The sequence below is a fragment of the Drosophila virilis genome, chromosome 3, assembly GCF_030788295.1.
Source record: "Drosophila virilis strain 15010-1051.87 chromosome 3, Dvir_AGI_RSII-ME, whole genome shotgun sequence".
NCBI classification, from domain to species: Eukaryota; Metazoa; Arthropoda; class Insecta; order Diptera; family Drosophilidae; genus Drosophila; species Drosophila virilis.
In genome coordinates this window covers 21,086,545-21,113,678 of record NC_091545.1, presented here as the reverse complement: position 1 = coordinate 21,113,678, position 27,134 = coordinate 21,086,545, and the positions used below count along the sequence as shown (strand labels likewise).

Below are 27,134 nucleotides of genomic sequence, written 5' to 3'. Positions count from 1 at the left end.
GCCACGCCCAGCGACCAGCTAAGTATTAAACATTGTCAACAATACACGAGGCCTACGCAAAAAAGGGCTTCACTCTAAATAACAAAAAAAGGGTTCGAAGGTCATTTGGCTAATGTTTCAGCTGCGCCACTATTCGATGAGCTTATGGGACTCTAGAGCGTGATTTGCAAGCAATTTATTAATTGAAACCCAAGCACCGAAGGATAGTTAGGAACTCTTTAGAGTTGAAGCATTGAAGTTTTCCTAATAACTAGACAAGCCAGACTGGATGTCAAATGGCGTTGACATGAGTGTAAAACGAGTCGATTGCCAGTCCCAGCAAATGACAACGGCACAGGACAGAGAAAGTGCGTGGAACATTTGCGCCTTACAGACTTAGCATAATGTCTGAATGCTTGGTGGACCAGCTTGACAACATTCAAATCAAATTAGAAGGCAAACGAACTGTTCAACTGTTGCAAATGTCTTGCCCTAGTCCACTAGACGAAGCAGCACACAAACAACCTGAACCTGAACCTGAACACGACGACCCTGAACCAGTCCTTAGCCATGATGCAATCGCCGCCAGCTGGACCATTGGCCCCGCTTCGAACACATCATCCACAAATGCTACCCATTCCACATCCACATTTGCCCAATCTCCGTTCTCCATTTGCACAATCACTTGATTAGAATATTGTTAACAGCGGCACGAGAAGCCGTCCAAGTCAATACGATTTTTCCATTTTTCCCCTACTGAAGTGTCGCAAATAGCAAATGAAGTTCAACCAAATTCAATTTGGTTCAATGTTATGCATAAGAAATTTATTTAGGGGGGCGGGCTTCCTTCAAGCAGACACAAAAAATAATGTAAATAGCGCGCATTAACATAATAAACATTTTTATAAAAATGTAGTTTGATAGAAAAGTAATTAATAAAATATAATAATGAAAGTTATTTTAAGAAAAAGTTATGGCAAATGAATTAAAACGTAATATTCCAAGTACTCTGGCAAAGACCTGTATTTTGCATTGATTAACATAATTTCAACTAAAATTAGTTGCTTTAATTTGCTTAACCATTTATTATGTCTCTCAATGTTTTTATAATCCTGAACTTTCCGCATTTCCAGTTTCTATTCTGGCATCTTTCTGAACAACCATAAATATTTACGCACCTTTTTTTTTTTTGGTTTTTTTTCAATATATGTTTGAACATTTTTTATGAAATTTATAAACAATATGCAAAGTTTTCACGAGTTGCCTTAATTTGTTCATGGTTCGTTTCTTATTTTAAATATTTACAAAAGTGAATGCAAATATTTGGAATTTTCTGTTTGGGCATTTAAAATAAATTTGATCATGAAAATTCCTTAAATATTTGAGTAACTGTTAAATAAAAGCTTTGTTTTTTTTTTAACCAATTTTAATTGGAATCCAGAACACAATTTCCACAATTTTACTTGTCGTTTTTCAGCTGCCATTTATTACATCACTTGCCCGACTCCAAACGCAAGTCCTCAATTGTTGAGGCGAAAAAAAAAGAAGATAATTCCGGGCAACACAATGCCAAGGCTGATAGAGATTGGCGCGCATGAAGCAGGGTGTAGCAACTGGCATGTGGCAAGTGGCAAGTGGCAAGTGGCAACAGGGGCACGTCAACAGATGTGCTACACGCACAAAATTTCACTTTCAAACAAGTGACAATGTAGAAGATGGAGCCTGCCGCACAGTTGCAGCAGCGCCAACAACAGTTGCAACTTCAACATCGTGATGTGGCCGAGACAGGCGCCGCTCGCTCGCTTGCCGCCGTAAATGGAGGCACATGACGACAATGCAACGTTTTGGCATTTCAACTGCATCCGAGGCTCTGCCTAAGGCTCAACCGGAGAGTCATTCAAGTCATGCGGTTCATTCAGTTAAACAGACTGGCATCTGGCCATATCAGACGGCGCCCAGCAGCTTTCTGTGTGAAAGTGAAGGGCGCTGAACTGATTGACAGACTGACAGATTGACAGACTGACTGACTGATGGATGGACGGATGGACTGAATAGTTGAATGGCGCCACAACTTTTGAGGTCAAACCAAAATGATTTTTTAGATATGTGAACCTCTTGAAAAGTGTATTTAAATCTGCGAATCTTTTGCTCCAAAACATGCAAAACATCAGCGTCTGATTGTTGTTGTTGTTGTTGTTGTTGTTGTTGCCAAAAAACTGGATTTTCTAAAAATAGATGCCATGGGTAAATACTTGAATTTGCAACACATGTGCAACGGCCGCCAAAAGCCAGCGGCATACGCATCGAGGGCAACCACTTGCCCTCCTCCCCTGCCCGCAACGCAATCGGCCAACGGGGCAGGCAAAATCATCAGCCTGTTGGCCACAAGCTCCAGCGTTCAACGAAAGGGTTAAGGTTCGTGGTCCAACTGCAGCACAACAAACAGGAAACACCGTTTCCGCTGTTGGCCCAGAGATTCCGTTGATATGCAACAAACAGAATGCAAATATGTGAGATTTATCGAACGGTGCACAAAAGAAATTCTTGCTTTGGATTTTTAAAAGCATACAACGAGTGCTTAAACTTAACTTACTATTACATTTTTATCTAAGAGATAAATCGATGGCAAACTAAGATGAAAAGAAATTTAATTTTTGAATCCATAGATTTAATAAGAATACTCCAGTCGGGATGTCCCACTAGAGGATACCCTGATCATTCTTTGACCAACACCACATTTAGCTGTCGGGAGATGACAGATACTTACTGAAAAAACAACCAGAACCGAGTCATATATATTTTGTGGTTGAATAGAGAAACTTTGAAAATGTTTTGGGTTCTCAGGGTTTAGGGTTTTCAGGATGTGTGGCAAGGATAGTTCAAGACCTTGATTCGGCTCGGGCCACACAGTTTTAATTGGTTAATTTTCCTTATTATTTCCTTATTTGTTATATAATCACCGAGGGCGTTTTCCGAACATGATTATATATCTAAAAATAAATCCGTTGCCAGGCTTTGCAATTAAAATCATTTTTCTCAGCCTTTGTCTCATTTTCACATTTTCAGTTCCAAGAAATTTCACACTTCATAAACTACCCCCGCTCAGAACATGCTTATGATGACACCTTAAACAGACACTAGCAATAAACAATAAAAAGGAAAAACAATACTCAGGTGTGCACACACAAGCACACACACACAAACACACACAAGAATTAAGACTAATAGAATTATTTGTTACGTATACGCCGCATAGCACGAGTTTTAAAAATTACTTTTGCCACGGCTTGGAATGCTGTTGTCAGGTCGTTCGCAAACTAAACTTGACTTAAAACACAATCTACAGGTAGAGAAATATATTAAGAATACCGTGACAAGGTTAAGATTTTGTAGTTTGAGCAAAAATTCTTGTGGCAAAAAGGTTTAAAGCTCAAAATTCTTGGCTTGAAGTAATCGAAGGTCAACAAATTTAAATTTAAGGTTTCAAGCTTTAAAGTTTAACAAATTCATGTAGGAAAATAAATATTTCTATTGAGAAACTTCGTACTTGAAAGATAGATATATTTTCTTATTATACTTTCATATTTATCATCTTTCAATTTCAGATGAAATTTAATATTTTAATGCATTTTTCATATATTATACTTATATGTATATATATTAATAGTATGCTAGTCTGATAGTAAGTGCATAAAGTGGAGCGCGCAAAATATAAAACGAGTATGTTTATTAATAGGTATATAAAAGATATGTGCGCATATTTGCAGGTATTGCCAGGCACTCTAGCTGGCATTAGTAATATTCATAATACCAGTTTAACCACTTTGGGTGCAACGGCAGACAGTGCGGCAGCCAACGACGGCAGCCAACGGCAGCAGCAGCAACAGCAGCCAGACCAAGAGACGAGACTTGGGAAACAGGCAGCAACCTGCCTGGGAACTTGTTAAAACCCATCAACGGACAACAGGCTGCCACCCAGTCGCCCAAGTGGCCAGCAGCAACAGCAACAGCAGCAGCAGCAGGCAACCAAGGCAACCACTAGTTGGCACATTAAATAGACGAGAGTCGCGAACAGCGCGACGCATTGGCTGCCTCGCATCTTGGCCAGACTGGCAGGTGGGTTGGTTGGGTGGTTGGTTGGGTGGTTGGTTGCCTGGTTGGTTGGCTGCTTTGGACGTCATAAATGAAAGAGAAAACATTGCAAAAGCGAAGGGCTCAGGCAAATTAGATGAGGTTTCAGTTACAACAACGATTCACAATTTAAATTACAGAATAAAATAGCGCTTTAAACGAATTTGTAAACATTGATGTGTACGCTTACACTTGTTGAGAATTTTAAGCAATTTTGTTAATTTACTGAAATATTAAGAGGACCAACAAACCAAAGCCAAGTTAGCGCCCCGAAGCAGACAACAAAATAAACGCTTCCATATGCAATGCATGCAATTGTGCCATAAACTGGTTGCGAATTATAAGTGATTTTCGTTTTTGCTGCTTCTTGCCCTAGAGCGCTCTACTAATAGCTTGCATTTTGGGCATTTAACCTTCTAGAGCATGCTGTCAAGATCTACCGCAACAACAAGCCTGAAACGAGTTAACATGATCGACTTAATAAAAACACACGACTTTTGCCCCCCCCCCCGATCTTCATTCAGCCCAGCTCTGTGGCGTAGTGGCCCAAGGCCATTTAAAAATACATCCAGCTAAAAATAACATTTTGTGAAATAAACAGCCAACGGGGCCTGGAGATTAAGGCACTGCGATATGCAAAGAGCAACCCAAACACACACCCGACCCAACCCAACTCAATCCAATCCAATCCAATCCAAGCAAATCCAATCCAACGAGTTGTTCTCGTGTTCGCTCGCGCCGGGTGGTTCGGTTGGTTTTTCGCCTTGTTTCAGTTCGTATATCGCATGAAATCAGCCGATTTAAAATTCACTTTTGAAATGTTTTTGTTATTTTCTTTTGGTTTTTTTGTTAATAATTTTAATGGCCGTACATGTGTTTTATTAATGAGGCTATCCGTCCAACGCTCAATGGTTTATAAATAGAAATTGTATGAATATCGAGCAGCGACAGAAGAAGAAGAATAACAACATGAAACTTGCCCCGTTTTGGGTGTCGGTCTTATCAGTTAGGCTACCTTTTTGCCCCCCACAACTGTACGACTATACTACTATACTATATAAACATAAATATTTCCCCTTTGCACATATTATTTATTTTATTTAAATAGCGCACACAACCCGAATCGATGGAACGCTGCCTTCGCCCCCTTTCGATAATTTATTGCATTTCATATAAATAAATATGGCTATAATGCACTTGGTGGTACCCAAATTCCTCTGGGGCTGTCAGTTAGCAAATCGATTCTTTGCTCATTTTTTGATATTTGAGTGGGCGCCACAGAAACATACCCTGTAATACATATCGAGCATTTATACGACTTTTGCTGCAGCATGTATACAGATGAGTTAAATGCTGTACTTCTCTGGTACTTCTAACATTTGCACCTATAGCACTCTCTGGTTTTTTTCGGTACCAATTTTATGGGTCAGCGTGTACTAAAATTGTTCGTTATAAATAACAAATTTATGGTTTAATGGCCATCGCACATGGCATTAAACAGCACCAACTCAACAAGTGGGCATCAAAATGGGCTAGGATTCATGCGATATAGCTGGCCGCGAACCGAGTTGATAAATGACATGACAGTTCCCTCCGAAAGCTGCCACGTCAGAATGATGGTCTACAAAAAAAAAACCGTATGGAACCGCAGAATGTTTTCATCGTGACGGTGAAAAGCGTCTTTTGTTTACGTCTTAAATTAACTGTGTCATTAAACAACGAACAAAAAGTGTTTAATTTCAATTGTTTTCTTTTTATGGGCACAGCCTAAATTTTGTGGCAACAGTTAGCAAATGCGAATTCAATTAACTTTTCTAGGTAAATCAATTCGTACGAAAATAATTAAACTGTTTAAATTTAAATCAAATCAATTAACATACCTCAACCTCGTAGAATGGGAATCTTGCATTTCGAATATGCCTTGCGCTAGTTGAAATAAATTTTTTAAATTTCAAATAAATAAACATACGAAAAGCGAACTAAAGCTTTCATTAAGCTGCCTTTATAATTTGCAATTGCAAACTCACTCTACAAAAATTTAAATAATGTTAACTGTCAATGCTATCAGGGGAATATTTAATTTGGCGAACTAAATATTAATTAGTTACGGTCCAACATGGATGTTTCATGTATATTTCATGCCCATTGCATAATAACTTTTAAAAGAGCTAAAAAGCTTTACTAAATCCACTGCAATGTGTTGCCTAATTGTATTTACTGTCAATTACAATTAATGCTAGGAAAATGTGAGCTTATCAAAAAGCCGCAGTTAACATGGTTCATTGAACACGCTGGAGCGGGGTTGGGCCGAAAATCCTTGAGGATCATTCAGCCCAATGCTTGAGACGCTTGAAGGAGCAATCAAAAAGCATATATTGATTTGTGTGAAATAGTTTGTCAAAAACTGATGTTGATGATGACGAAGAGCTGCTGCGACAGAAAGCGACAGAGAGGGAGGGAACAGAGAGAGAGAGAGAGAGAGAGAGAGAGTGAGGAAGAGCGACCTCGCACCAAAGGTCAAGGTGTGCCAAGGGTACAGCTCTTGACGTCGACGGTCGCGCCCAACGTCTCGCTTAGACATTGATTGTTCCTAATTGGAAATGTGAAAATGTGGTTACGGCCAAAGGATAAGTGTTAAGGAGCGTTAAGGCGCGCAGCGCGGCCATAAAATAATTGCGCAGAAAGCGCTAACAAACTGCTGTTGAATAAAACGGGTTAATTGGTCTGCACAACTTGTCGGCTTTTGTCTATTTATTTAGTTATTAAATAATAAGACTCAAATTAGTGCAATTTGTTTATCCAGCTCGGGCGGGTGGGCTCAATGGGCTCAACCGCGTTTCGCTCTCTCTCTCTCTCTCTCGCTACGCATCTAGTTAATTAACCCCCCACGATGTAGAAAAGTGAGACAAAGTAGAAAAAATAAATAAAACCAACAACAAGCATATAAAATGTTGCTGCTCTATAACACATTGTATTAGTCATTGTCTGGCCACGCGACAACAAAATTCTTTTCCACTTTATACCCTGTAGCTAGCCAAAGGAGCCAAGGGCGAGCTTAATCAAGCTACATGCAGCAGCTTACACATACTCTTAATTCATAACCAATGAAAGGACAATTATTTCAGCCTTGTCTCAAATCGTACTCATGCTAGCCTATCTTCCATCTACCTACAGGGTAACGCTTAGTCTTGGTCTCAACTAGCGCATTTTCACTTGATATCTATACGTGTTCACTTCTTTTTTTTTTGGGAAAGTTAAAAGGCATTAATTATAATGCCTCGACGATTACCATAGGCACTCACCGGGTTCGCCCATAAAAAGAATAAGCCGAAGACCAAAACGTGCTCAGCCACAGAGGCGGCATCTATGGCCGCAGACAAATTCAAATAGTAAACCAAACCGCTTAAAAACCACAATAAACGATGTTGAAAAAAAAACTTTGAACATTGTATGATAAATTGTTTTATTTAGTCGCTATTGTTGTTTTTTTTTTTTTCATTGTTAGCCCAGTTGAGCGTGCGTTCCACCTGCCAAAAGACTTTGTGGTTTTGGTGTATAGATTCTTTTTTTTTTAAGGAGATTGTGATACCGCATCAATTAGTATAGGTTCAGTTTTAATTGAATGGATTTCCATACAATTTGCAGACAATCAACAAAAGTTGAGCTTTGCTTTATGCTGACTATTAAAAAGCACTTGATCTTTTGATTAACTTAATTTCTTTAGCCCATTAGCTGGAATTTCAAGTTATAATGATTTGTTAATATTTGTATATTATAAGGAATTTAGCATTCATAAAAATGCATAGAGCAGTGTATATCGTAGCTGGTCTTCGATTTGAATTTCAATCAATTTTGACAGTGTTCCTGTCTTCAGCTACAACCTTTAGATTGCAGGGTATATCGCAGTCGTGTTTACTATTACCTACTGCTATTCAGTTTCACTTTCAAAACACCCAATCAAAATATCTGTTTGGATACTATTATGCGGAAGTCACCTGCCCGAAGGGTATCCGCACACATCGAGGGCCATTAACCGAGAATCTATCAAGTTTTGAAAGCCTTAGGCCAAAACATAAACACTTTCAGAGACGCTTATTAGCCCACCTAATGATTGTGGAGAATACTGTCTAAGCTATGCCCCTCATTATTTATAACAATTGACAAAAAAAAAAGAGTGAAACAAAAGAAGAGACAAGCGAGTGTGAAAGGCCGAAGATCGTATACCCTAGCTGAAGATAAAGAAGAGCTACTTGCTTGAGAAGTGCTTAAAAATGTGCTTAAATTAGAAATGTTTTTCGAGTTTTTAACAGATTATTTCCATGATAGCCATATGATAGGGTAAAAGGATAGTAATGGGTACCATATGATATTGTAATTCGATGCACAGTTAATTAACTTGGCTTCAAAACCTGCCAATTAACATTTCAGTTACAGAATTCAAGCAACAAGTAGAATACCCACAGCAAGGGTATTAAAAATTGGTAAGAAAATAAATTTGTTAAACGCCAATTAAACGTCAAATGGCAGCACTTGAAGAGATTTTGAGAGCGTTACCAGTTCTTATAAATGGCATTTTCAAGTGATTATATTGTTAAATGCTGAACACACACAAGTGTTTTTTTTTTGTTTTTTTCTTATTAAATATATGTATTGTTTGTCGACACGAATCGATTTGGTTATCTTCAGGCACTTATCAAGTGTTTGACATTGTTTTTGTTTTTGTTTTTTTGCTGTTGCTGCTGCTGCTGCTGTTGTTGTTTTTGTCGAATTGATATCGATAGCGTTTTAATTGCACGCTAAAGGCATCAGCTTAAAAACTCGTATGCCACATGAGAACATGATGAACAACTTGGCGCCACATCATCAATCAAAGACGACAGTTGCTGGCGGGCCAATACTGGGAACAGCTGGCGGGCTTTGATTCCATGCTATGGCCTAAAGATCAGCCCATTATCAAGCTCAAGCGCCAGCTCAGGTTAATCGATTTACATGGCTTGTTATTATGGCCTAAACCCATTTAAAGTGACCTGAAAGGCACAAATAAAAGATCTCTCGCAACCCATAAAACAATACAAATAATATGATAAATATTGTTTGGCTTCTTCAAGCATAACTCGCAGAAGACTTAGAAGATATTTTTCAAAGCTATTTTCCTATATTCCTCGACTAATTTCTACTCATCAGCAATTGCATCAGTAAATTCAAGAACATTCCACTGACAATATATACACAAAAATTAGGTTTAGATTTTGCAGTTAAAAAGTGCTACGATCGAATGTGGTTTATAACGCTAAAAATAGAAAATAGACAAAGAAACATTCAAGGTGAATGCCTTTTGTTTAAAACATTTGCTTCAAGTGACGAATTCAATGCCATATCGAACGTAATTTTCTATAATATGTATTTAATGCCAATTAACTTTCCTTTCTTGCAACAGAATTTATAGACTACCAATCGTAATTATTCATTGAAGGAATTTTCATTTCCTCCGATTTCGCAGAGACCTGTTTTGCATAACGTTTAATGCTAGTTAAAACAATTGGTTATTCATGGCCAAATGTGAATATGAAATATGCCAAGTCCTCTAAAGGCTGCCCTTTGAAATCTGTAGTTATATACTTCTGTTTTCTCAATCTATTATGATTCACGATAATAACCTGAGGCTAATGACAATCGATGTTTTGTGTTAATTTATAACAATTCTGAGTAACGTGCTGGCTGGTCTATTTTTAAGAGAAAACAAACAGCCAACAGCAGTAACAAACGACAAGGCGCACCAAATTTATTGTTTATACAAATGTTATCTTTAAATTATCATTAATTTATCATGCAGAATAAAAATAAAATTGCGGTTTGCAATCGAGTGGGGTGTGTGTGTGCATGTATGTAGATTTATGCGGTTGTCTCTATAAATAATTTATACTATATGTGAACTATGAGACTCGTTTTGTGTGCGTTGAGAGGAAATGTGTGAATTGGTGCTGTCGTCTCAGTTTCTAAGCTGCTCAGTTGCTCAGTCCAATTGTGCATGGTATCACTCTGATCTTGATCTTTCATTAACACCAAGATCAAGAGAGAGGTAGACAGAGAGCGAGAGAGAGAGGGGCAGGGAGAGAAAGAGCTCAAGATAATACCCATGCGACGCAGCATCTATTTCCTGAATCTGAACTTTTAATTATCTTTGGTAGATTTCATTAAATTTTCTAGTCAACTTATAAAAGTCAAATTAAATATTTTTCACCCGTTTTTTGCATAGAAACTCACGCTTGCACACGCTGCGTATGCGTAATTTATGCATTTTCCATTGTACCCTCTAATTGCCGTTTAGCAACAAGTTTCTTCGCTTATTTGTTTGGCTCCGCTTCTTGGCAAGTTTCCCAAAAATGCAATTTCACGAGCAAAGCTTGTTGCTTGCCAAAATGCCTGCGGGTTATGAAAAGCTGTAACTACCTTTTCTAACACAGCGCTGAGAGATCCAGATGCAAGCACACACAAACACATAAATATATATAATATACATATATATAAAGGGATATATATATATATACGAATGCCTATTGTGCAGGAAAGTCGAACGAGTTTTGTAAAGTGCGCACGTGTCTTTCATTATATTACGATTAAGTGCTTAAACAATTAACACATTTTAAACAAACAACAACTTTCAGTCAGAGCATCGAGAGTATGCGGTCCGTTTTTAAATAACATTCCACACTTTAACTAAAACAACTTATATGAAAATGTTAGTTCGAAATCGGGTCTGCACTTGTGAAGCTTGTAATTGCATAAAATTGGTTCAAACAGGAACTGATTTGTCGAACGATTGTTTCTAACTTTGGTTAACGATTAAATTTAGCGCACATCTTGTATATGAAAATATGTACGACATTGAATATTTTCATTGGAACGGAGCGCAATTATCAATTAAAATATGTAATTAAGAATAATTTCATTGAAATTGGCTTCACAAATGTGTTCACAAACTACATCCAAGGCCAAAGAGTACAAAATCCTGAGCCTAATCCGCAAGAAAATATATTTTTAATATTCATAAAACGTTTTAAAGCAAAAAGTATTAGAGTATAAAGTGCATATTGTAATGATAATACTGTACTTTAATATTAATCTCTGATTCCAGCTCCTGAATCTGATTTTAAGATCTTGCTCTTAACGGGAAATGCATCCGATTAACGATTAAGCGAGGCCAATTATTTAAAGTAATTTTTTGCATATGCTTTTTAATCAGCCGCATAGCACTTTATCCCCCCACTCAGCGCACCCCCCCCCCCCCCCCCTACCCTTCCATCATCCCAGCGGACAAACAAAGAGCGCAACAAATGTTTTTAATAATTATTAAATTAAAATGAAATAAAAAGACTGTCACTCACAAACACGCACACACAAATTAAATAGCTGAATGAATATTTTTGTTGTACTCACGCGATGTTTGTTGTTGATTTATTTTTTATTTTATGTGCACGCTTGTTGTTGTTGTTGCTGTCGTCGTTGTTGTTGTTGTTGTTGTTGTTTTTGTTGCAACTTTCGCAGTCGCTGCTCCTATTAAAAATTCTTGCAATTTTCGCCACTGCTGCTGTTCCGGTTGTCGTGATTGTTGTTAATCCAGCTGCTACCTTTAGGCCTGTATCAAAGTGGATGTTGCCGGTGTTGTTGATATCACGGCTTCTGTTTTATCCATAGCTGCAAAAACAAAACCAAAGAAAAGTCTATTAAAATTCGATGCGAAATCATAACAAAAAAAAGCTCTCTAGGCGGCGGTGCCCGACTGTCAGATACTCTAAAAATAGTGCACATTAAAATGCTGACATTAAAATAAGTTTAGCTTCCTACTCCATAACAGACACGTTCCCTACTTCCCTAGGGTATTTCTTATTAATTTCGAAGCCTAAAATCCGATTAATATAACAAATATTTGCCAAAAAGTGAAATATTTAGCGTATCTAGCTCTTATAATTTTGGGTTTATGTCTATTTATTAATATTGTGCAAAGTAAGAATATATCGAGAACAATAATTGATTCCTGACTGAGATATGTCTTCCTTTATCTTTATTTTGAAAAGCTATAGATACAAATATTTTAAGTAAATAAATATTTTAATATTAAATATATTTAAGTATATATATCTATACATATTTTAAATATATAGATATATACATGGTAATAAAGCTAATAAAAATGAAAATTAAGTTTCCAGCTTTAGCCCATCTCTTAACCTTTCACACACATATCTTACTCCTTTTAGGGCAGACCCACATCAATTTGAATTATTTTTATTTATAAAGAAAATAATATAATAAAACCCTCGGATAAAGTTTAATACCCAATGCTGCAATTACCAATAACATATGCTTCAATGGAATTTAAAAGCGCATCATAAAATATTTGCCAAAAGGCTCCTTTAAGCCTATAAAAAAAAAAAACGTATCCGAAAAAAAAATTAAGCCTCTGCTAGCAATTTATGCATGCGAGAATAAACCAGAAAACCGATTTAAAATTCGGAATGCGACATTTATTAATATTGTTTTGCCGTAAAATAACAACAAAAATTAGCAAACACAAATATTTTTATTTAAAATTGCATATTTGACTTAATATTCATGCAGCATCAGACAACAGATAAAGAGTTAAATCAAGAATACATTGTTGCCACACTCTCTACTTAAATTTCGAACTATTCTTCCAATTATCCTTTATGTTTCTAACTATTCATCCAATTATCCCATCTACCGTTGCCATTGCCATAGTTATGGAAAGTAAATCATTTTATAAATCACTTTAAAATTCAACTGACTGCCAGCTATACACAAAGCTGATGAGTACACATATTTCTCCATGTTTCTCCCCTTGGCTCTCTCTCTCCCTTTCTCTCTTACTCTCTCTATCACTGTCTCTTTGTTATGCCCACACATTTATTGATGTTGTCCTTGGGGCGTTCTCTTTTGTTACTTTATCATTAACGAGTTAGTTACATAAAAATTTCTAAAAGTCCTTGTTGACCATCCTCACAAATTCAAAAGTCAACAAGTTGAAATCATTTGACTAGATGTTGCTCGACTAAAAGATACCTATCAATATAGATAAGCCAAATAAAATGAAGAGACAGCAAAAGCAGTAAAGCATCTATTCAAATATATATATCAAATGTTTGACTCGAACCTTTGCTTTTGTCGTACGTGAATTGATTCATCAGCAAATCGTTTTTTTATTCCTCTTTGTGTAAATGTGTGAATAAATGAATGCGAAATGCAGTTGATTGGTGCGCACGCGTTTTTTCAGTCCTTTTTTTGTGTAGTATTCGTAAACGTTTTGATACCTTAATGTAATAAACTTTATATTGCGAGGCAAATGCTTCCGTTGTTGTTACTGTAAACTTTTTTACTGGAATTTTGGTATGTTTAGCAAAGCAAATGCCAGTTACTACATAATATTACGCGGCATCTCTGCTAAATCTCATGCTGGTAGTAAACCAACTTTTTTCTGCTGTCTACGCACCTTTGTTTTGCTCCCTTCCCGCGTTCCAAATGCGGCAATGAGATTTTTTTCTGCTGCGACGACAAATGTTGGCAGATGGAGAAGCAGCCGCTTGGTAAATTCGCTTAAAAGTTGCACATGGAAACGCAGCATTCGCTGTTGATATCCGATTATCCTGTTTCTTACGTAAGACTCAGACAAGGATAATCGGACTTGTTAATTAGGCGCAGAGCAAAGGAGGCACGGGGCGGACAAGTCAACAATTGCAACGACTGCTTGCAACTGACGATTTAAGATATGGAATGCATTCGGGGCAGAAATGTGCAATAATTTCGCAGGAAATTTTAATTGCAAGTTAAAATACCAAATTGAATTATGACAACAGAAATAAACAAGAAAGTGCATCTCCCATTGACACACCGAATATTTAATTCCCTTGTAGACTTTATAGATATGCAGAAGAACATCTGTACATATACTGAATAAACATTCGTTAACTTAAGTTATTGAAATTTATACTGTTCTTTTTTTTTACTTCGATTTCTTTTGCTTTGAGCGCTTCATCATGTCCTTAAAACCACACAACATGCGGAGCTACAGGTAGCTGCTGCCCGAACGTCTTGTTCACAAATCTGTCGAATACAGAAAAACACTTTGAAAGTTTTGCGGCAACAAGCAAGCCGAACAGTAAGTGGTAAGAGTAAATCCACAAACTTGATGAGCCGCATATTCCTACTAACCAGCTGAGGCAGCTCAGGATAATGAAAGAAAGCTGCAAGTCCAAGAAACTGCATGAGATACCCTGTAATACTAATTAATGGTTACGGTGTATCAAAAATATGAAAAGCATATAATCCTTGTTTCAATAAAGAAACTATGAAACTTCTGAGATTGTACACGTTATAAATTACCAAAGGGTAGTGTTGAGTGTGGACCAAGTTGGTTGCACAAAGTGGACAAGGGCAGCGAAGCTGAAGAGCAGAAGAGGAAGATGCACATTAACATTACTTCATTTGCCAAAGAGGCTAATTGAATGGAGTGTGAAGGCTGAAAGAGGAGTGAGCTTTGCGACAGCGACAGCCTGGCTTCCCAGTCTGGGCCCTGAAAACTATGCTATGGTTAAGTGCTTGAGTGCAGACAGCAAAAAGTTACTTCTTAGGTAGGTAGGTAGATGACTACTGTTCTTATTTCTGTTCTTATTTCGTATATGAAAAATGCACTTACCCAAAAATTTTCATTCACTCGAGCGATTTCGACTATTAGTGGGAGGAAGATAGACTTTTATATAACCGCAACACTGCAAGAAAAAAAAGAGATGCAAGGTTAAGTAAAAGCAGGATGGCAAGTAAGAGAGAGGGAAAGAGAGAAAAGGAGGAAAGATAAAGAGGGAGAGAGAGAGATATTATATATATAAGAGAGTGAGAGAGAAAGAGAGAGAGAGAGAGAGAGAGAGAGAGAAAGAGAGAGAGAGAGAAAGATGAGAGAAGAGAGACAACGTAAGAGAGAGAGAGAGAGAGTACCGTAATGTGAGAGGAAGGGTAGAGTTAAAACTAATTGACAGCATAAAAAAAACACTGCTCACAGGCAAAGCATGGTTTACTTGAACTGTTGAGAATCGCGTAGTAGGGCACATTTGAATTTACGTTATTTCCGATTTGCAGTGCAGACGAAAGCTCATTTGCTTTGCGTCTTGTATGAGATAACATACATGTGTACATACATATATGCATGTATACATAAACATACAAAAAATAGAAGTATTGTTGTTCTACTATTACTAAGCAGCACATTCATACTACGCATAAATTTCATTTTTCTAGACTTTGGATGCACATTGCGTAGTGCCACGCCCACTTAAATGCTTAACAAACAGGCCATAAAATAAAGGTTTAATAAATTTTGCGTGAATAAGTATGTCCACAAAATTGCAAAACAAACAGTTGTTAAAACCGATCCAAAGTCGTAAATTGTATGCGCGTGTGTGTTGGCTACCCAAAGGTATGCACACACACACACACACACGAACATACATAGGCAGACGACAGACACCTGCACACACACACACACACACACATACGCACTCAGCTGGCTCGATTAATGCTAATAGGACCCGCCCAAAGATGGCGTCGCTGGAAACCCTTTTGGCCTCCTCGACTTTGTGGCGTCGTTGGGCCAATCTACTAACTTATTTGTTTATTAAACAAAAACACTTAAATTGTAGGGCGACACGCCCACGCGGCATAAGTAAAAACAACTAAGCCAAGAAGGTGCCCAAGAAAATGCCTCAGGTAGATTATACCATGATGATGATAAGCTCATGATGATTATGATGTTGATGATAATGATGATGAAGACGGCTTCAATTTGTCTTTAGCATGTTGTATGCAAAATATGTTGTTCGCCAAGTACCCGCGGCCCAATTTCCAAATTTAGTAAATTATATAAATAAGAAGAGTCGAGTCCTGCCATAAAAGTTCTTACAATAAGTAAAACAAATCAAGACAAACCCAAAATAATACTTTATTTTAATGCACACTTTCAATAATAACTCTAGAACTCAAAAAGAAACAAACAAATGCTCTTTTTCACGCTGTGAAAAGACCAAGGAAAGTTGTTCTCAATTTATTAATTGTGATAATCTTTCATAAGAGAGAAAATAACTCAATTATTTTAATAGATATGTTTGTTTTATAATATGTCCATGGACATGCTAAATAGTAGTTCCCTAACTTCCAGAACCGCTCTGATTTATGCTTTAGTTAAAATGTCAGTGCGTGGGCGTTAAATGTTTGAATTTAATTTATGCGTTGTGTGTTGACATGGGCAATGCTGGCTGTGGACCTGGCCGGGAGCAGTACGACAATAACTGGGGGCTCAGAAAATAGCGCTTCCGGCCATATCGACAGGGACACCGCAGCCGAGTCGAATAGAGACATTAATGCCATGCTAAAACAGCATAATTTAGTGCCGGGCTCGTGGCCCAAACATAAACAATGCCCATGATAGCAACAATTGGAAGGAGAAGAGCAACAACTACAACAACAACATTAACAGAAAAAGCAACATAAAACGAATCTAGACAACGACAAAGTGTTGAAAGCTCTTTAAATATGTGTATTTGGAATCGTTCGAATGGTCGGGGAAACTACTTTTTGGCAACTTAGTTGCCACAAAGTAGCCACCAGTTGGGCAACATTGTCGACAGTTGATGGGTTTTTTTTAAGGTTTTCGTGATAGGCATTAAACAATTTATTCTTGAATTTCTCTAGAAAAACAGAAACAAACGAACTCGAAAGCATGAATGTGCAGAAAATGCTGAATGATATATCTAAATTAAAATGTTTAACAGATGGAATTAGGTGCATATATCGAGCTCAAACACATTTTTAATTATGACTAATTGATTTTTACTTTTTGTTTTAAGCCGTAAACCCAACCACTGCAAACTTTTTAATACAGCAATATATATATTTTAAATTGTTCAAATATTTATGGGCTGTTTTTCAGCTCCCAGGCATAAGTCGAGATATAACCCAAACTGTATTTAGCTGATTTAGCAAAGATTCATAAAAACTTACGAAAAAAAATATATGTAAATACTTGTTTTACAAAATAAATTACATAATCCGAGCCAAGCAAAAATTAAAACAGTTCAAAGTCAGCAAAAAGTAGAAGACGACAGATTAAAGCACAGGGTTGACAAGCCACAGGGCGTGCAAGAGAGAGACAGTGAGAGTGAGAGAGAGAGGGCGTGAGTTGTGGGGAATGGGCATGGAATATGGGCACTTGTTGCTTGAGCAATGAACTGTAATAGCCTTGGATTTTGTTGTTGTTGTTGTTACCTTTTCGGCTTATTCTTCTTCTTCTACTTAATTTGCTGCATTTGCTGATGCTCGCAGTTTGCTTTTTGTTTTTGTTTTCTGATTTACTGTTTTATTGTTGCTTTTCGTCTACTCCGTTTGTTGTTGTTGTTGTCGTTGTTGTAGTTGCGACTGCACTTGTAGCAAAAGTTGAATAAACTGGAAGTCTTCCAGTGCGGAGACGCAGGCAAACGCTTTACGTCTGCTATTTTATTTTATTTGTATTTTTTTTTTTTTGCTCTTTTGGCAACAACAGCTATCAAAAGCAAAACCGACACCGAAACCGAAACCGAAAACTAAAAATAAATTTGTTGCCTTATCAGCAGCGTGCGGGGCCGCAGGGGCCATAAAGGGGCAGCAGCAGCGCCTCACAGATAACGACGCTCTCGAAATTCTTCTGTCGCCACCCCCACCCCATTTGTTCTTCTCGTTTTCTCGATAAAAGGTCACAGTGGAGTACGAAGAATGTCCAGCAAAAGCTCGACACAATTTGCCGCTAGAAAGGAAAGATGATGCGTGCGAGGGAGAGGCAGAGAGTGCGAGAGAGAAGGATGTGGCTTTTAGTATTCCAACTGCCATTCTGATCTTATTGCAGCTGCTTTTCAAATTTTCTTATAACATAGAACACACTCATAGCGTGAGAGAGAGAGAGAGAGAGAGAGAGAGACCATCAAAATATAACATTATAATAATATTCATTAATAAACCATAGTTTAAGCCTTTTCATTTGTACAGAATTCAACGTTCGTTTAAACTCCAATTAGAACTTTTTACACAAAAGCTTAACACAACATGTTAACTAACTTTTCTACTGAATAAAATCGTATAAAAAAAAACTAACTGGACACAAACTGAACGATAAAGTTTTTATACCCAATAACAGAGCAAAGCACAAATTGTAGACAGCCTTGTCGCCAAAGCCATTCACCGACATACAAAGAAAAACAAAATAGAAGAGTGGCTGAGGATAAAGAGAGATGAAAGATGAGAGAGATCAGAAGGCAATTGTTCATTGGTGATAGCTGAGCTCTCTGGGCGCCTGCCTTCGGCTCGATGGCTTACGCTCGACTGCATTTGAATACAGTGCACAAAATATTAACCAAAAGCTGTTGGCGCTAACGGTTTGCTACGCTTTTATGCAACAACAACAAGAACAACAACAACACGACGAAAACCAAAACAACAGCAACAACATGTGTACATAATTTGATTAGCTGCCCCTAGCAGGCAGCAGGGGCCAAGCAGGGGTCAGCTTTTCTGCCAGAGCTTTTGTTAGTGCCATTTACTGCCGACAAAAGGGACTCGTGCCCTGCAATATCCTTTGCGGCGTCCACTGCCGGATGGCACTTAGGGCACAATGAAATTAAATTGAAATGCGGCTGGCGGCGAATTCAAAATAACAAAAGCTCAAAGACCAGGAAACAATGCAGTCTTAATGAATAGGGATGGACGCGTGACTAAAAGTTTTCATGCGTGACACGAAAACAAAAATAAAATATACCAAAGTCAAACGAAAAGCGCCTAATTCAAGAGGATTTTGACTAGCAGCCGAGTACATACTCATTTCAAGTACTCGATCCCTACACATATAAACTAAACTATATACGATACTATATAGCGATATATTTTTATTTATGTATATAGACCTTTGGAGCCTCTCAGATACACAACCATAGTAAGCCCATTTTAAATTTCATATAACGTTTCTCTTACAGGGTGTCTGTTAGTCGACTAATCGTTAGCATGATTGTGATTAAATTAGTTTGTTTTTCTTATTTTTTCGTAAAGGGTCTTAAATATGCGCATCTGCAAGCCAACTAAACAAACAAGTTACGAGCTCCACATGCAAACAGATTAAATTAAATAATTAAGCGATTTGTTTTGTTTAACCCGCGTACAATTTTTGATCGCCTCTTTGAACCCGCACACAATTTCATTTATTCAAGTTAATTGAATGCGGAAAATAGACCCGCAAACATCTTCATCTTCAAGATTGGCCGACAAGCAATTGGCGAACAACAGAGCTGAAGATATGAACTCACGGGGCAAGACAAGTGCAAACGCACAAACTGAAATAAAGGAAAATGGAACACCTCAAATAGTGGGAGGGGGGCATATAGAATGGAGGAGGGGGGGATGGGAAAATGCATTGACTATGCAATTGGAAGTGGCGCTTGCCAAAAACTTTTCATAAGAAAATGTTCTGCACCACAGTCTATCTATGTGTAAATTCTTTGTGTGGTTGTGTGTATGTGGTTGTGTGTGTGGTTGTGTGTGTGGTTGTGTATATGTGGTTGTGTGTCTGCTCGCCTTGGCATTGGCATTGATGGCAAGAGGAAATGCTGCCTCGGCCCACACATGATTGCGCTTGGTTGGTTTGCACATTTTAAAATGCCAATAGAATTTAATTTCCACATTAAATTTTCCGAACTGTTTGTAGTCAAATTGACCGCGCATCGCACTGAAGGCTGCTAATTGGTTATTGGTTAGGGTATTAGTGGGCACAGACAAAAAACGAATCAATTAGTTAACAATTTGATGCAATGACAAAGTAAATTATTGGTATGCTGAAGCTATGATATTCTGGCAGCTGTGCGAAATATATACACAGTCCTTTAAAAGCCATACTTGTCCGATTTTGTTAAAGTTGAAAGAAACAATGTTTCGCATAGATAAAGATGGAATCATCATCTATATACTTGTGATCTTATTTGTATTTATATCTACACAAATCTATTTAGATGCATTTTCCACAAGTACGGAATAGAACAAACATTGTAGTATCTCTTAATATTTATCATTTTTTAAACAATTTTACCTCTAAGCCTGTTTAAGTTTGCAACTTTTTCGCGTTTAATTTTGTGTAAATATTTAAAGCCCTGTTATTAATGGCGACAGAAGAGCTCATTGTTCTGTGTAACCACATTTATTGCACAACCTGACATAACATATATCCACTGTGATTTGCGATTGCCGCAGAATTGCATACGCTTTACGCGCTCGTTAGTCTGAATGCGTTATGCAATGCCATCCTAAAATGGCACCTTTGACAATATGCATATATTGTTCATTTGAGCCCCTTAAATCGCCGCTGGATCCACAGGATTTGGTGACGATTTCAACCGAAATATGTCAAACATCGATGCACTCATGTATATTCAAAATAATTCCCGTACACGGATAACTGCAAGCCCTTTCCAGATTGGGAGATGGGAGGGGCGGGATTTGACAGTTGTTATCTGCGGATTCATTGGACTGTTGGAGCGTGCAGGACACAATGAGGCAACCACAAAAATCATCGAGTCGAACGAACAGTGCGAATTGTGTGCACGCAGCTTTCGATTTGAATACAAGGGAGGGGATGCAATGGAATATGCCGTCAGTTTATTAGCAGCTTACGTTCAAAATATATGCAAAAATAGGACAAAAGTCAACGAATTCCCAGCTAAAAGATACCCTGTACCGAGCACTCGAATATTTCGGTAGTTTTTTCTTCTGCTTAAAATAGGGCAATATTAGCCGCAATTCCGCCTAAAAGATACCCAGTACCTGGCGGTGGAACATTCTGTCAGTTTATTAGTTATCGAATTCCCGGCTAATAGATGCCCTGCTTTAATTTCGCATTCATTAAATGTTGACATTTAAAGTAATGAAAGATTGGGAATATAAAATGAAAAGTGTAAATCGGATTTAACACAAACCAATATTTGTTTGTTTCCGTAGAATATTCAAACCAAAAGCCAATTAAAAAAAATAATAATAATAAAAAATAATGTTTAAGAGAAAGCGTAAATATCTTAAGTCCCAATTATTGCATTTATCTAACCATATTTGGTAGATGCCAGTTTTGGCTAGAGATCAAATTTAGCCCGCATTTTGTAAATGAAAATATTCAAGATACAAAGTCTACTTTCAGTACAACGGGCAATTTCCAAGAAACAACACTTTTTCTCTTTAAAATGGCACTCAAAGTGAATTATATATACTTTTCAATCAATAAATGCGTTGAATTCTTATTTTGAAAACTACCATAAAATTCTGTTTGCATTTTTGTTAGCAAAAGGAACAAATTACCGCTCGCTCAGCCTCATTTTAAGGCACTCGCAACCGGCTTAAACGATTATAAAAATGCAAAATTCTTTATTCCATTTGAGGAATTCAACGAACATCGTTGAAATGCGATTTGTATCTCTCATTTACGGCTGTTTGTCAAATCAAACGACATCCAAATCTTAAGTCATAATGGATTTAAGCCAAGTCATCTGTCTGCCATGCTCTGTCTAATTTATGCTTTTGGCCAAGACTTCGATGTGCGAAATTATTTATAGTGGAATTTTTGCTACACATCTGCAAAATCCTAAAGTCAAAAAGTGCTACATGTTTCTTGTTGCACACAAATAAAAGGGCCAAAAACAACAACAATTTTAATAACAATTTGCGACAGAGAAGACATCGTTGAGTTATTAAAAATCCACAGTTTGTTGTTAACTGTTTGCGCAAACGGAAAATAAGAAGTGAAATTATGAATGCAAAAAAAAATCTTTCGCACATTTATTTGATTTGTATTTTTCCTGTAGTCTTCTTTTGCATTTTTTTTTTGTATTATTTTATCATTATTATTATTGTCTTCTGTGTGCTCAAGACACATTCACATCAAAAGCCCGAAAAGCGAGAAATGTAAACAGAAGAGTGCTGTGGAAATTTTTAAACAATTTCTAGAGCTCGATCTCTGCACTAAATATCTTTATCTATGTGTAGCAATGCATTTTGTTTAAATAAGTAAATTGGTTTTTATGCGTACACAAATTTTTTTCTGTATGTCAAATTTGACAGCTAATAGGTTCATTTTAAATGGTCGTTAAATTTGTAAAGCAAAAACTTTAGTTGGGTTATGTATATATGTATATATATACACACTCGCCAATGCTATATTTTAAAACGAGTTCGATTGATACAATTATATAAGAAAATGTTAATAAATTAAAAACTAAGCAATACTATATATTTTTGTTAAACTTTTATCTTGTACCTTCCAAAACTATTTTTTTTTTATTATAAGACAATTTTTAAAATTGTTGCAGATATTTCATGATTTGTTTGCGTAGCGCTTTGCAATACTACAAAACGCCTTTGCAATATTTCAAAAGCTGTCAAACAAATTTCCTACAGAAGAGGCAAAAACACGCAGACAAATTGAATTAGCACAGCGCTAAATGATCACACGGGCTCTCTAACAAAAAATTTAACAACAAAAACAACAACGAAGATGTAGAAGAACAAAAAAAAATAATAAAAATAATTTAGTTAGCGAACATTATTGGGCGAAATGAAAAAATAAGATATACGCAAGTACATTTTGTTCTTAAGAACAGATACAATGATGCAGATTCAGTTACAGATATAGATAAATATGCAAGTACACATACAGATACAGATGCAGATACAGATACAGATACAGATACAGATACAGATACAGATACAGATACAGATACAGATACAGATACAGATACAGATACAGATACAGATACAGATACAGATACAGATACAGATACAGATACAGATACAGATACAGATACAGATACAGATACAGATACAGATACAGATACAGATACAGATACAGATACAGATACAGATACAGATACAGATACAGATACAGATACAGATACAGATACAGATACAGATACAGATACAGATACAGATACAGATACAGATACAGATACAGATACAGATACAGATACAGATACAGATACAGATACAGATACAGATACAGATACAGATACAGATACAGATACAGATACAGATACAGATACAGATACAGATACAGATACAGATACAGATACAGATACAGATACAGATACAGATACAGATACAGATACAGATACAGATACAGATACAGATACAGATACAGATACAGATACAGATACAGATACAGATACAGATACAGATACAGATACAGATACAGATACAGATACAGATACAGATACAGATACAGATACAGATACAGATACGATACAGATACAGATACAGATACAGATACAGATACAGATACAGATACAGATACAGATACAGATACAGATACAGATACAGATACAGATACAGATACAGATACAGATACAGATACAGATACAGATACAGATACAGATACAGATACAGATACAGATACAGATACAGATACAGATACAGATACAGATACAGATACAGATACAGATACAGATACAGATACAGATACAGATACAGATACAGATACAGATACAGATACGATACAGATACAGATACAGATACAGATACAGATACAGATACAGATACAGATACAGATACAGATACAGATACAGATACAGATACAGATACAGATACAGATACAGATACAGATACAGATACAGATACAGATACAGATACAGATACAGATACAGATACAGATACAGATACAGATACAGATACAGATACAGATACAGATACAGATACAGATACAGATACAGATACAGATACAGATACAGATACAGATACAGATACAGATACAGATACAGATACAGATACAGATACAGATACAGATACAGATACAGATACAGATACAGATACAGATACAGATACAGATACAGATACAGATACAGATACAGATACAGATACAGGGATACAGATACATATGTAGATCCTGATGCAGATAGAGTGAAATATACAGATAGATACAGGTACAGATACAGATACATATTATCAGATACAGATAGAGAGGTGTTGATATAGATAAAGATATGGAAAAAAGGTTGGGCGCGAAGTTCCAGAAACACATGGATAGAACGACAGACAGACAGACAGACAGACAGGCGGACGCACAAGCACACGAACATGGAACCACTCAGGGGCGGCCACAGCTATTTTTAGCATATTAGATGATAAGATTGTCGAGCCAAACGCGCAGAACTTTGCGGTTTCAGCGCAAAAAAAAGCACACGGACACACACACTTAAATTGATATACACATACGTATGCATGCATATTATTTTGTGTATACGAAAGCCAGAAAACAAGTTTATTTTAGCAATATATAGAGTTTACACCCAGAAAATAAAAAATAATCATAAAAACTGTTTCAAAAACACATCAATTTTTGCCTTTGCTGCTCTTCTGCTCTCTTTTCTTCTTTGGGCAAAACGCGTTTTGATTTACAGCTTCGCTGCACAATGTGTTCAACTCGTTTTTGTCAGTTACAGCTGGATTTCTTTTATAAAATAAAACTAACTTTAAATATATATTTTTTTAACAACTATTCGAGGCTAACTTTAGTTTTATACCCTGCTGTACACTCAGATCCATATACCCTGTAAATGTTCATATATTTACAAAACCTTATCTTAAGTGCAGTAAAAAATTGAATTGGAATCATGCAAATTCTACATGTTAAAGGGTATGTCATAGTCCAGCACTTTTCAAGTCAACGTTTCCACTTATTTTCACTTAATTTCCGTTTTGAGCAATAAAATAAATTTTAACTAATTACAGAATTGTTTGCCTATTGGGTTTTTTGTTGCACCTTCTATTTTTAGAAACACATTTGTAGAAAAAACGAACATGATCTGAACTTTTCGGATTGGGAAAGTAGCTTATTTTCTAGTTTTAAATAAATATAATCTTAAGCAAACGCCCGGATATCAAGCAAGATAAATATATATCGGATGCGTATGGCAAACAAATCCATTTAAAGCAGAAATGTGCAGACTCGGCAACGACCGACTACGCAATACTCTGTTCATGACTTAATCTCAGCTAAGAACAGGTCAATGATTTTCGAATTCTGACTTGAAACTACGAACAAATAGATTATTTGAATTCTAGAATTTTCTATCTTCTCTGGGATTATCAATAGGTTGAATATCTCGACTTTCAATTGGAAATCAGTTTCTTGAAAGCATGTTTCGACTTTGAGTTCGACGTTCGTATATTAAAAGTATTTTATTATGAAATACAAGTGCGTTGCCGTGAAGCAGAAAAACACCTGTTCAACTTTGTGTTTCAGTTGAGCGGAAAAAAAAACTCTGCGACTGGCATTTATCCGTTGGTTGATTATAACCACATGTATTACTTAATATTTGCATTTGCAGGCAAACAAGACGCCGTAAAGATAAATGCAAAGTCGATTTCAAATACGACGCGTGTATAAAAATTTCCACTGTCTGTGACCAAAAAAATAAACATCTGCAGTTTTTGGCGCCGAATATGCTGTCCATTTACACGGGTTCTATGTACAGGGAAAGCTGCTTAGAGCTCCATTAAAATTTCCCCTTTACCCCTCACCAAATTTCCTCCTTTGAACAAAGTGCGCTCTCTTAGCCAAAACGGTTCAAAAGATTCATTTCTGGTAGGTGTCCGTTCAAGGGAGCTTTCACTGTACACATATCCATAGATATATGGAAAGAAAGCCAAACACATTTCAATTTACATTTCGTATGTAAACAAATTTCTCAATTGGATAAACTCAATAGTGTGAAAATAACTGCAATCTTTTGGTAAACAAATCTAGGAGCAGGCAGACTTAAAATCGGAATCGGAGCCGGAGTCGGACTCGGAGCCGAAACCGTTGCAGCAGCAGCAATTGGAGCGAATCCGGTCACAACAAAGATGCATTATCAAGGTTTCCATTCATGAAATGCAATGCGTTTGACCTCTAACTCAGCTTGCACCGCGGCTTTGCAGCTGCTGGCTTTGGAATTCCCAACTGGTTTAAGATAAAGCTTCAAGATTTACATTTTCTTGAAATTTATAGTAATTATAAACGAAACTCTTTTTTTTTTAATGAATCGAAAAAGTGCAATCATAGTTCATTTCCACCCAGAGCTTTGGATTTTCCCCAAAATACGATTCGCTTAAAATATCTTTTGCCTCGTTTTTCAATGCGATTTATACTACGATCCAAATTGTATCCTTGCTCCCGTTCCACATCGTTCCGCATTTGAATATTATAAATTTGTACAATTTTCAAATAAATATCAACAAAGGCAAGATCTTATAGCACATATATAGTAGGAACAAAGGCGGATGGGTTACTCACATTATTATTGGATGGCCTTGTGCGTTGCTTGGCACGATCTCGCAATTTGTTGTCCTCTCTCTCTCCCTCTCTCTCTCTTTCTCTTACACACACTCTTTAACTCTCTCGCAGAGCGCACTGCGACGCCTCCCACGTTGCTCTGGTTTACAGTTATGTAGATAAACCGTTTGCTTATTGAATTTCTTCTTATTGTATGATTTACATTCGTATTACATTCGCACAGTGTTGTAAATTCTTCTAAATGCCTTTGGTTTTCGTTTTGATTAGCTTAGCACTTGTTCACTTTGTTGTGGTTTTTGTTATTATCGCGCCGCAATTGGTTTTGTTATTGTCGTATATATTCGATTGGGTATTTATTTGTTTTGTTTTATAGAATTTGCTTTTGAATGAAATATATTATGGTTAATGATATGCATTTTACTTAGCACTCTTATATACAAATATATATATGCATATATATATATATATATATATATATATATATATATATATAAATGCACAGACTTTCACAAACACAACGAGCGTGTAGATAAAGCAGAGCGACCAGAGCGAGACAGCGCTAATGATGCTTTTAGCGGTAAATTGACTAGAAGAGTGAGAGCATGCATTGCAAATGAGAGAAAGAGAGAGCTGCGAC

General features: G+C 36.8%; 1 protein-coding gene across 3 annotated transcripts in view; it reads right to left on the bottom strand.

Moving 5' to 3' along the window:
* LOC6624464 (receptor-type guanylate cyclase Gyc76C) overlaps nucleotides 1-27,134 on the bottom strand; it is a 50,437-nt gene that overhangs the window by 20,214 nt on the left and 3,089 nt on the right. For all 3 annotated transcript variants that reach the window (XM_032435274.2, XM_070208699.1, XM_070208700.1), the window contains exons 2-4: nucleotides 26,498-26,876; nucleotides 14,822-14,894; nucleotides 11,548-11,805 (exon numbers count right to left, since the gene is read on the bottom strand). The gene's annotated coding sequence lies outside the window, so the exon portion shown is untranslated. The remainder of the gene's footprint in view (nucleotides 1-11,547; nucleotides 11,806-14,821; nucleotides 14,895-26,497; nucleotides 26,877-27,134) is intronic.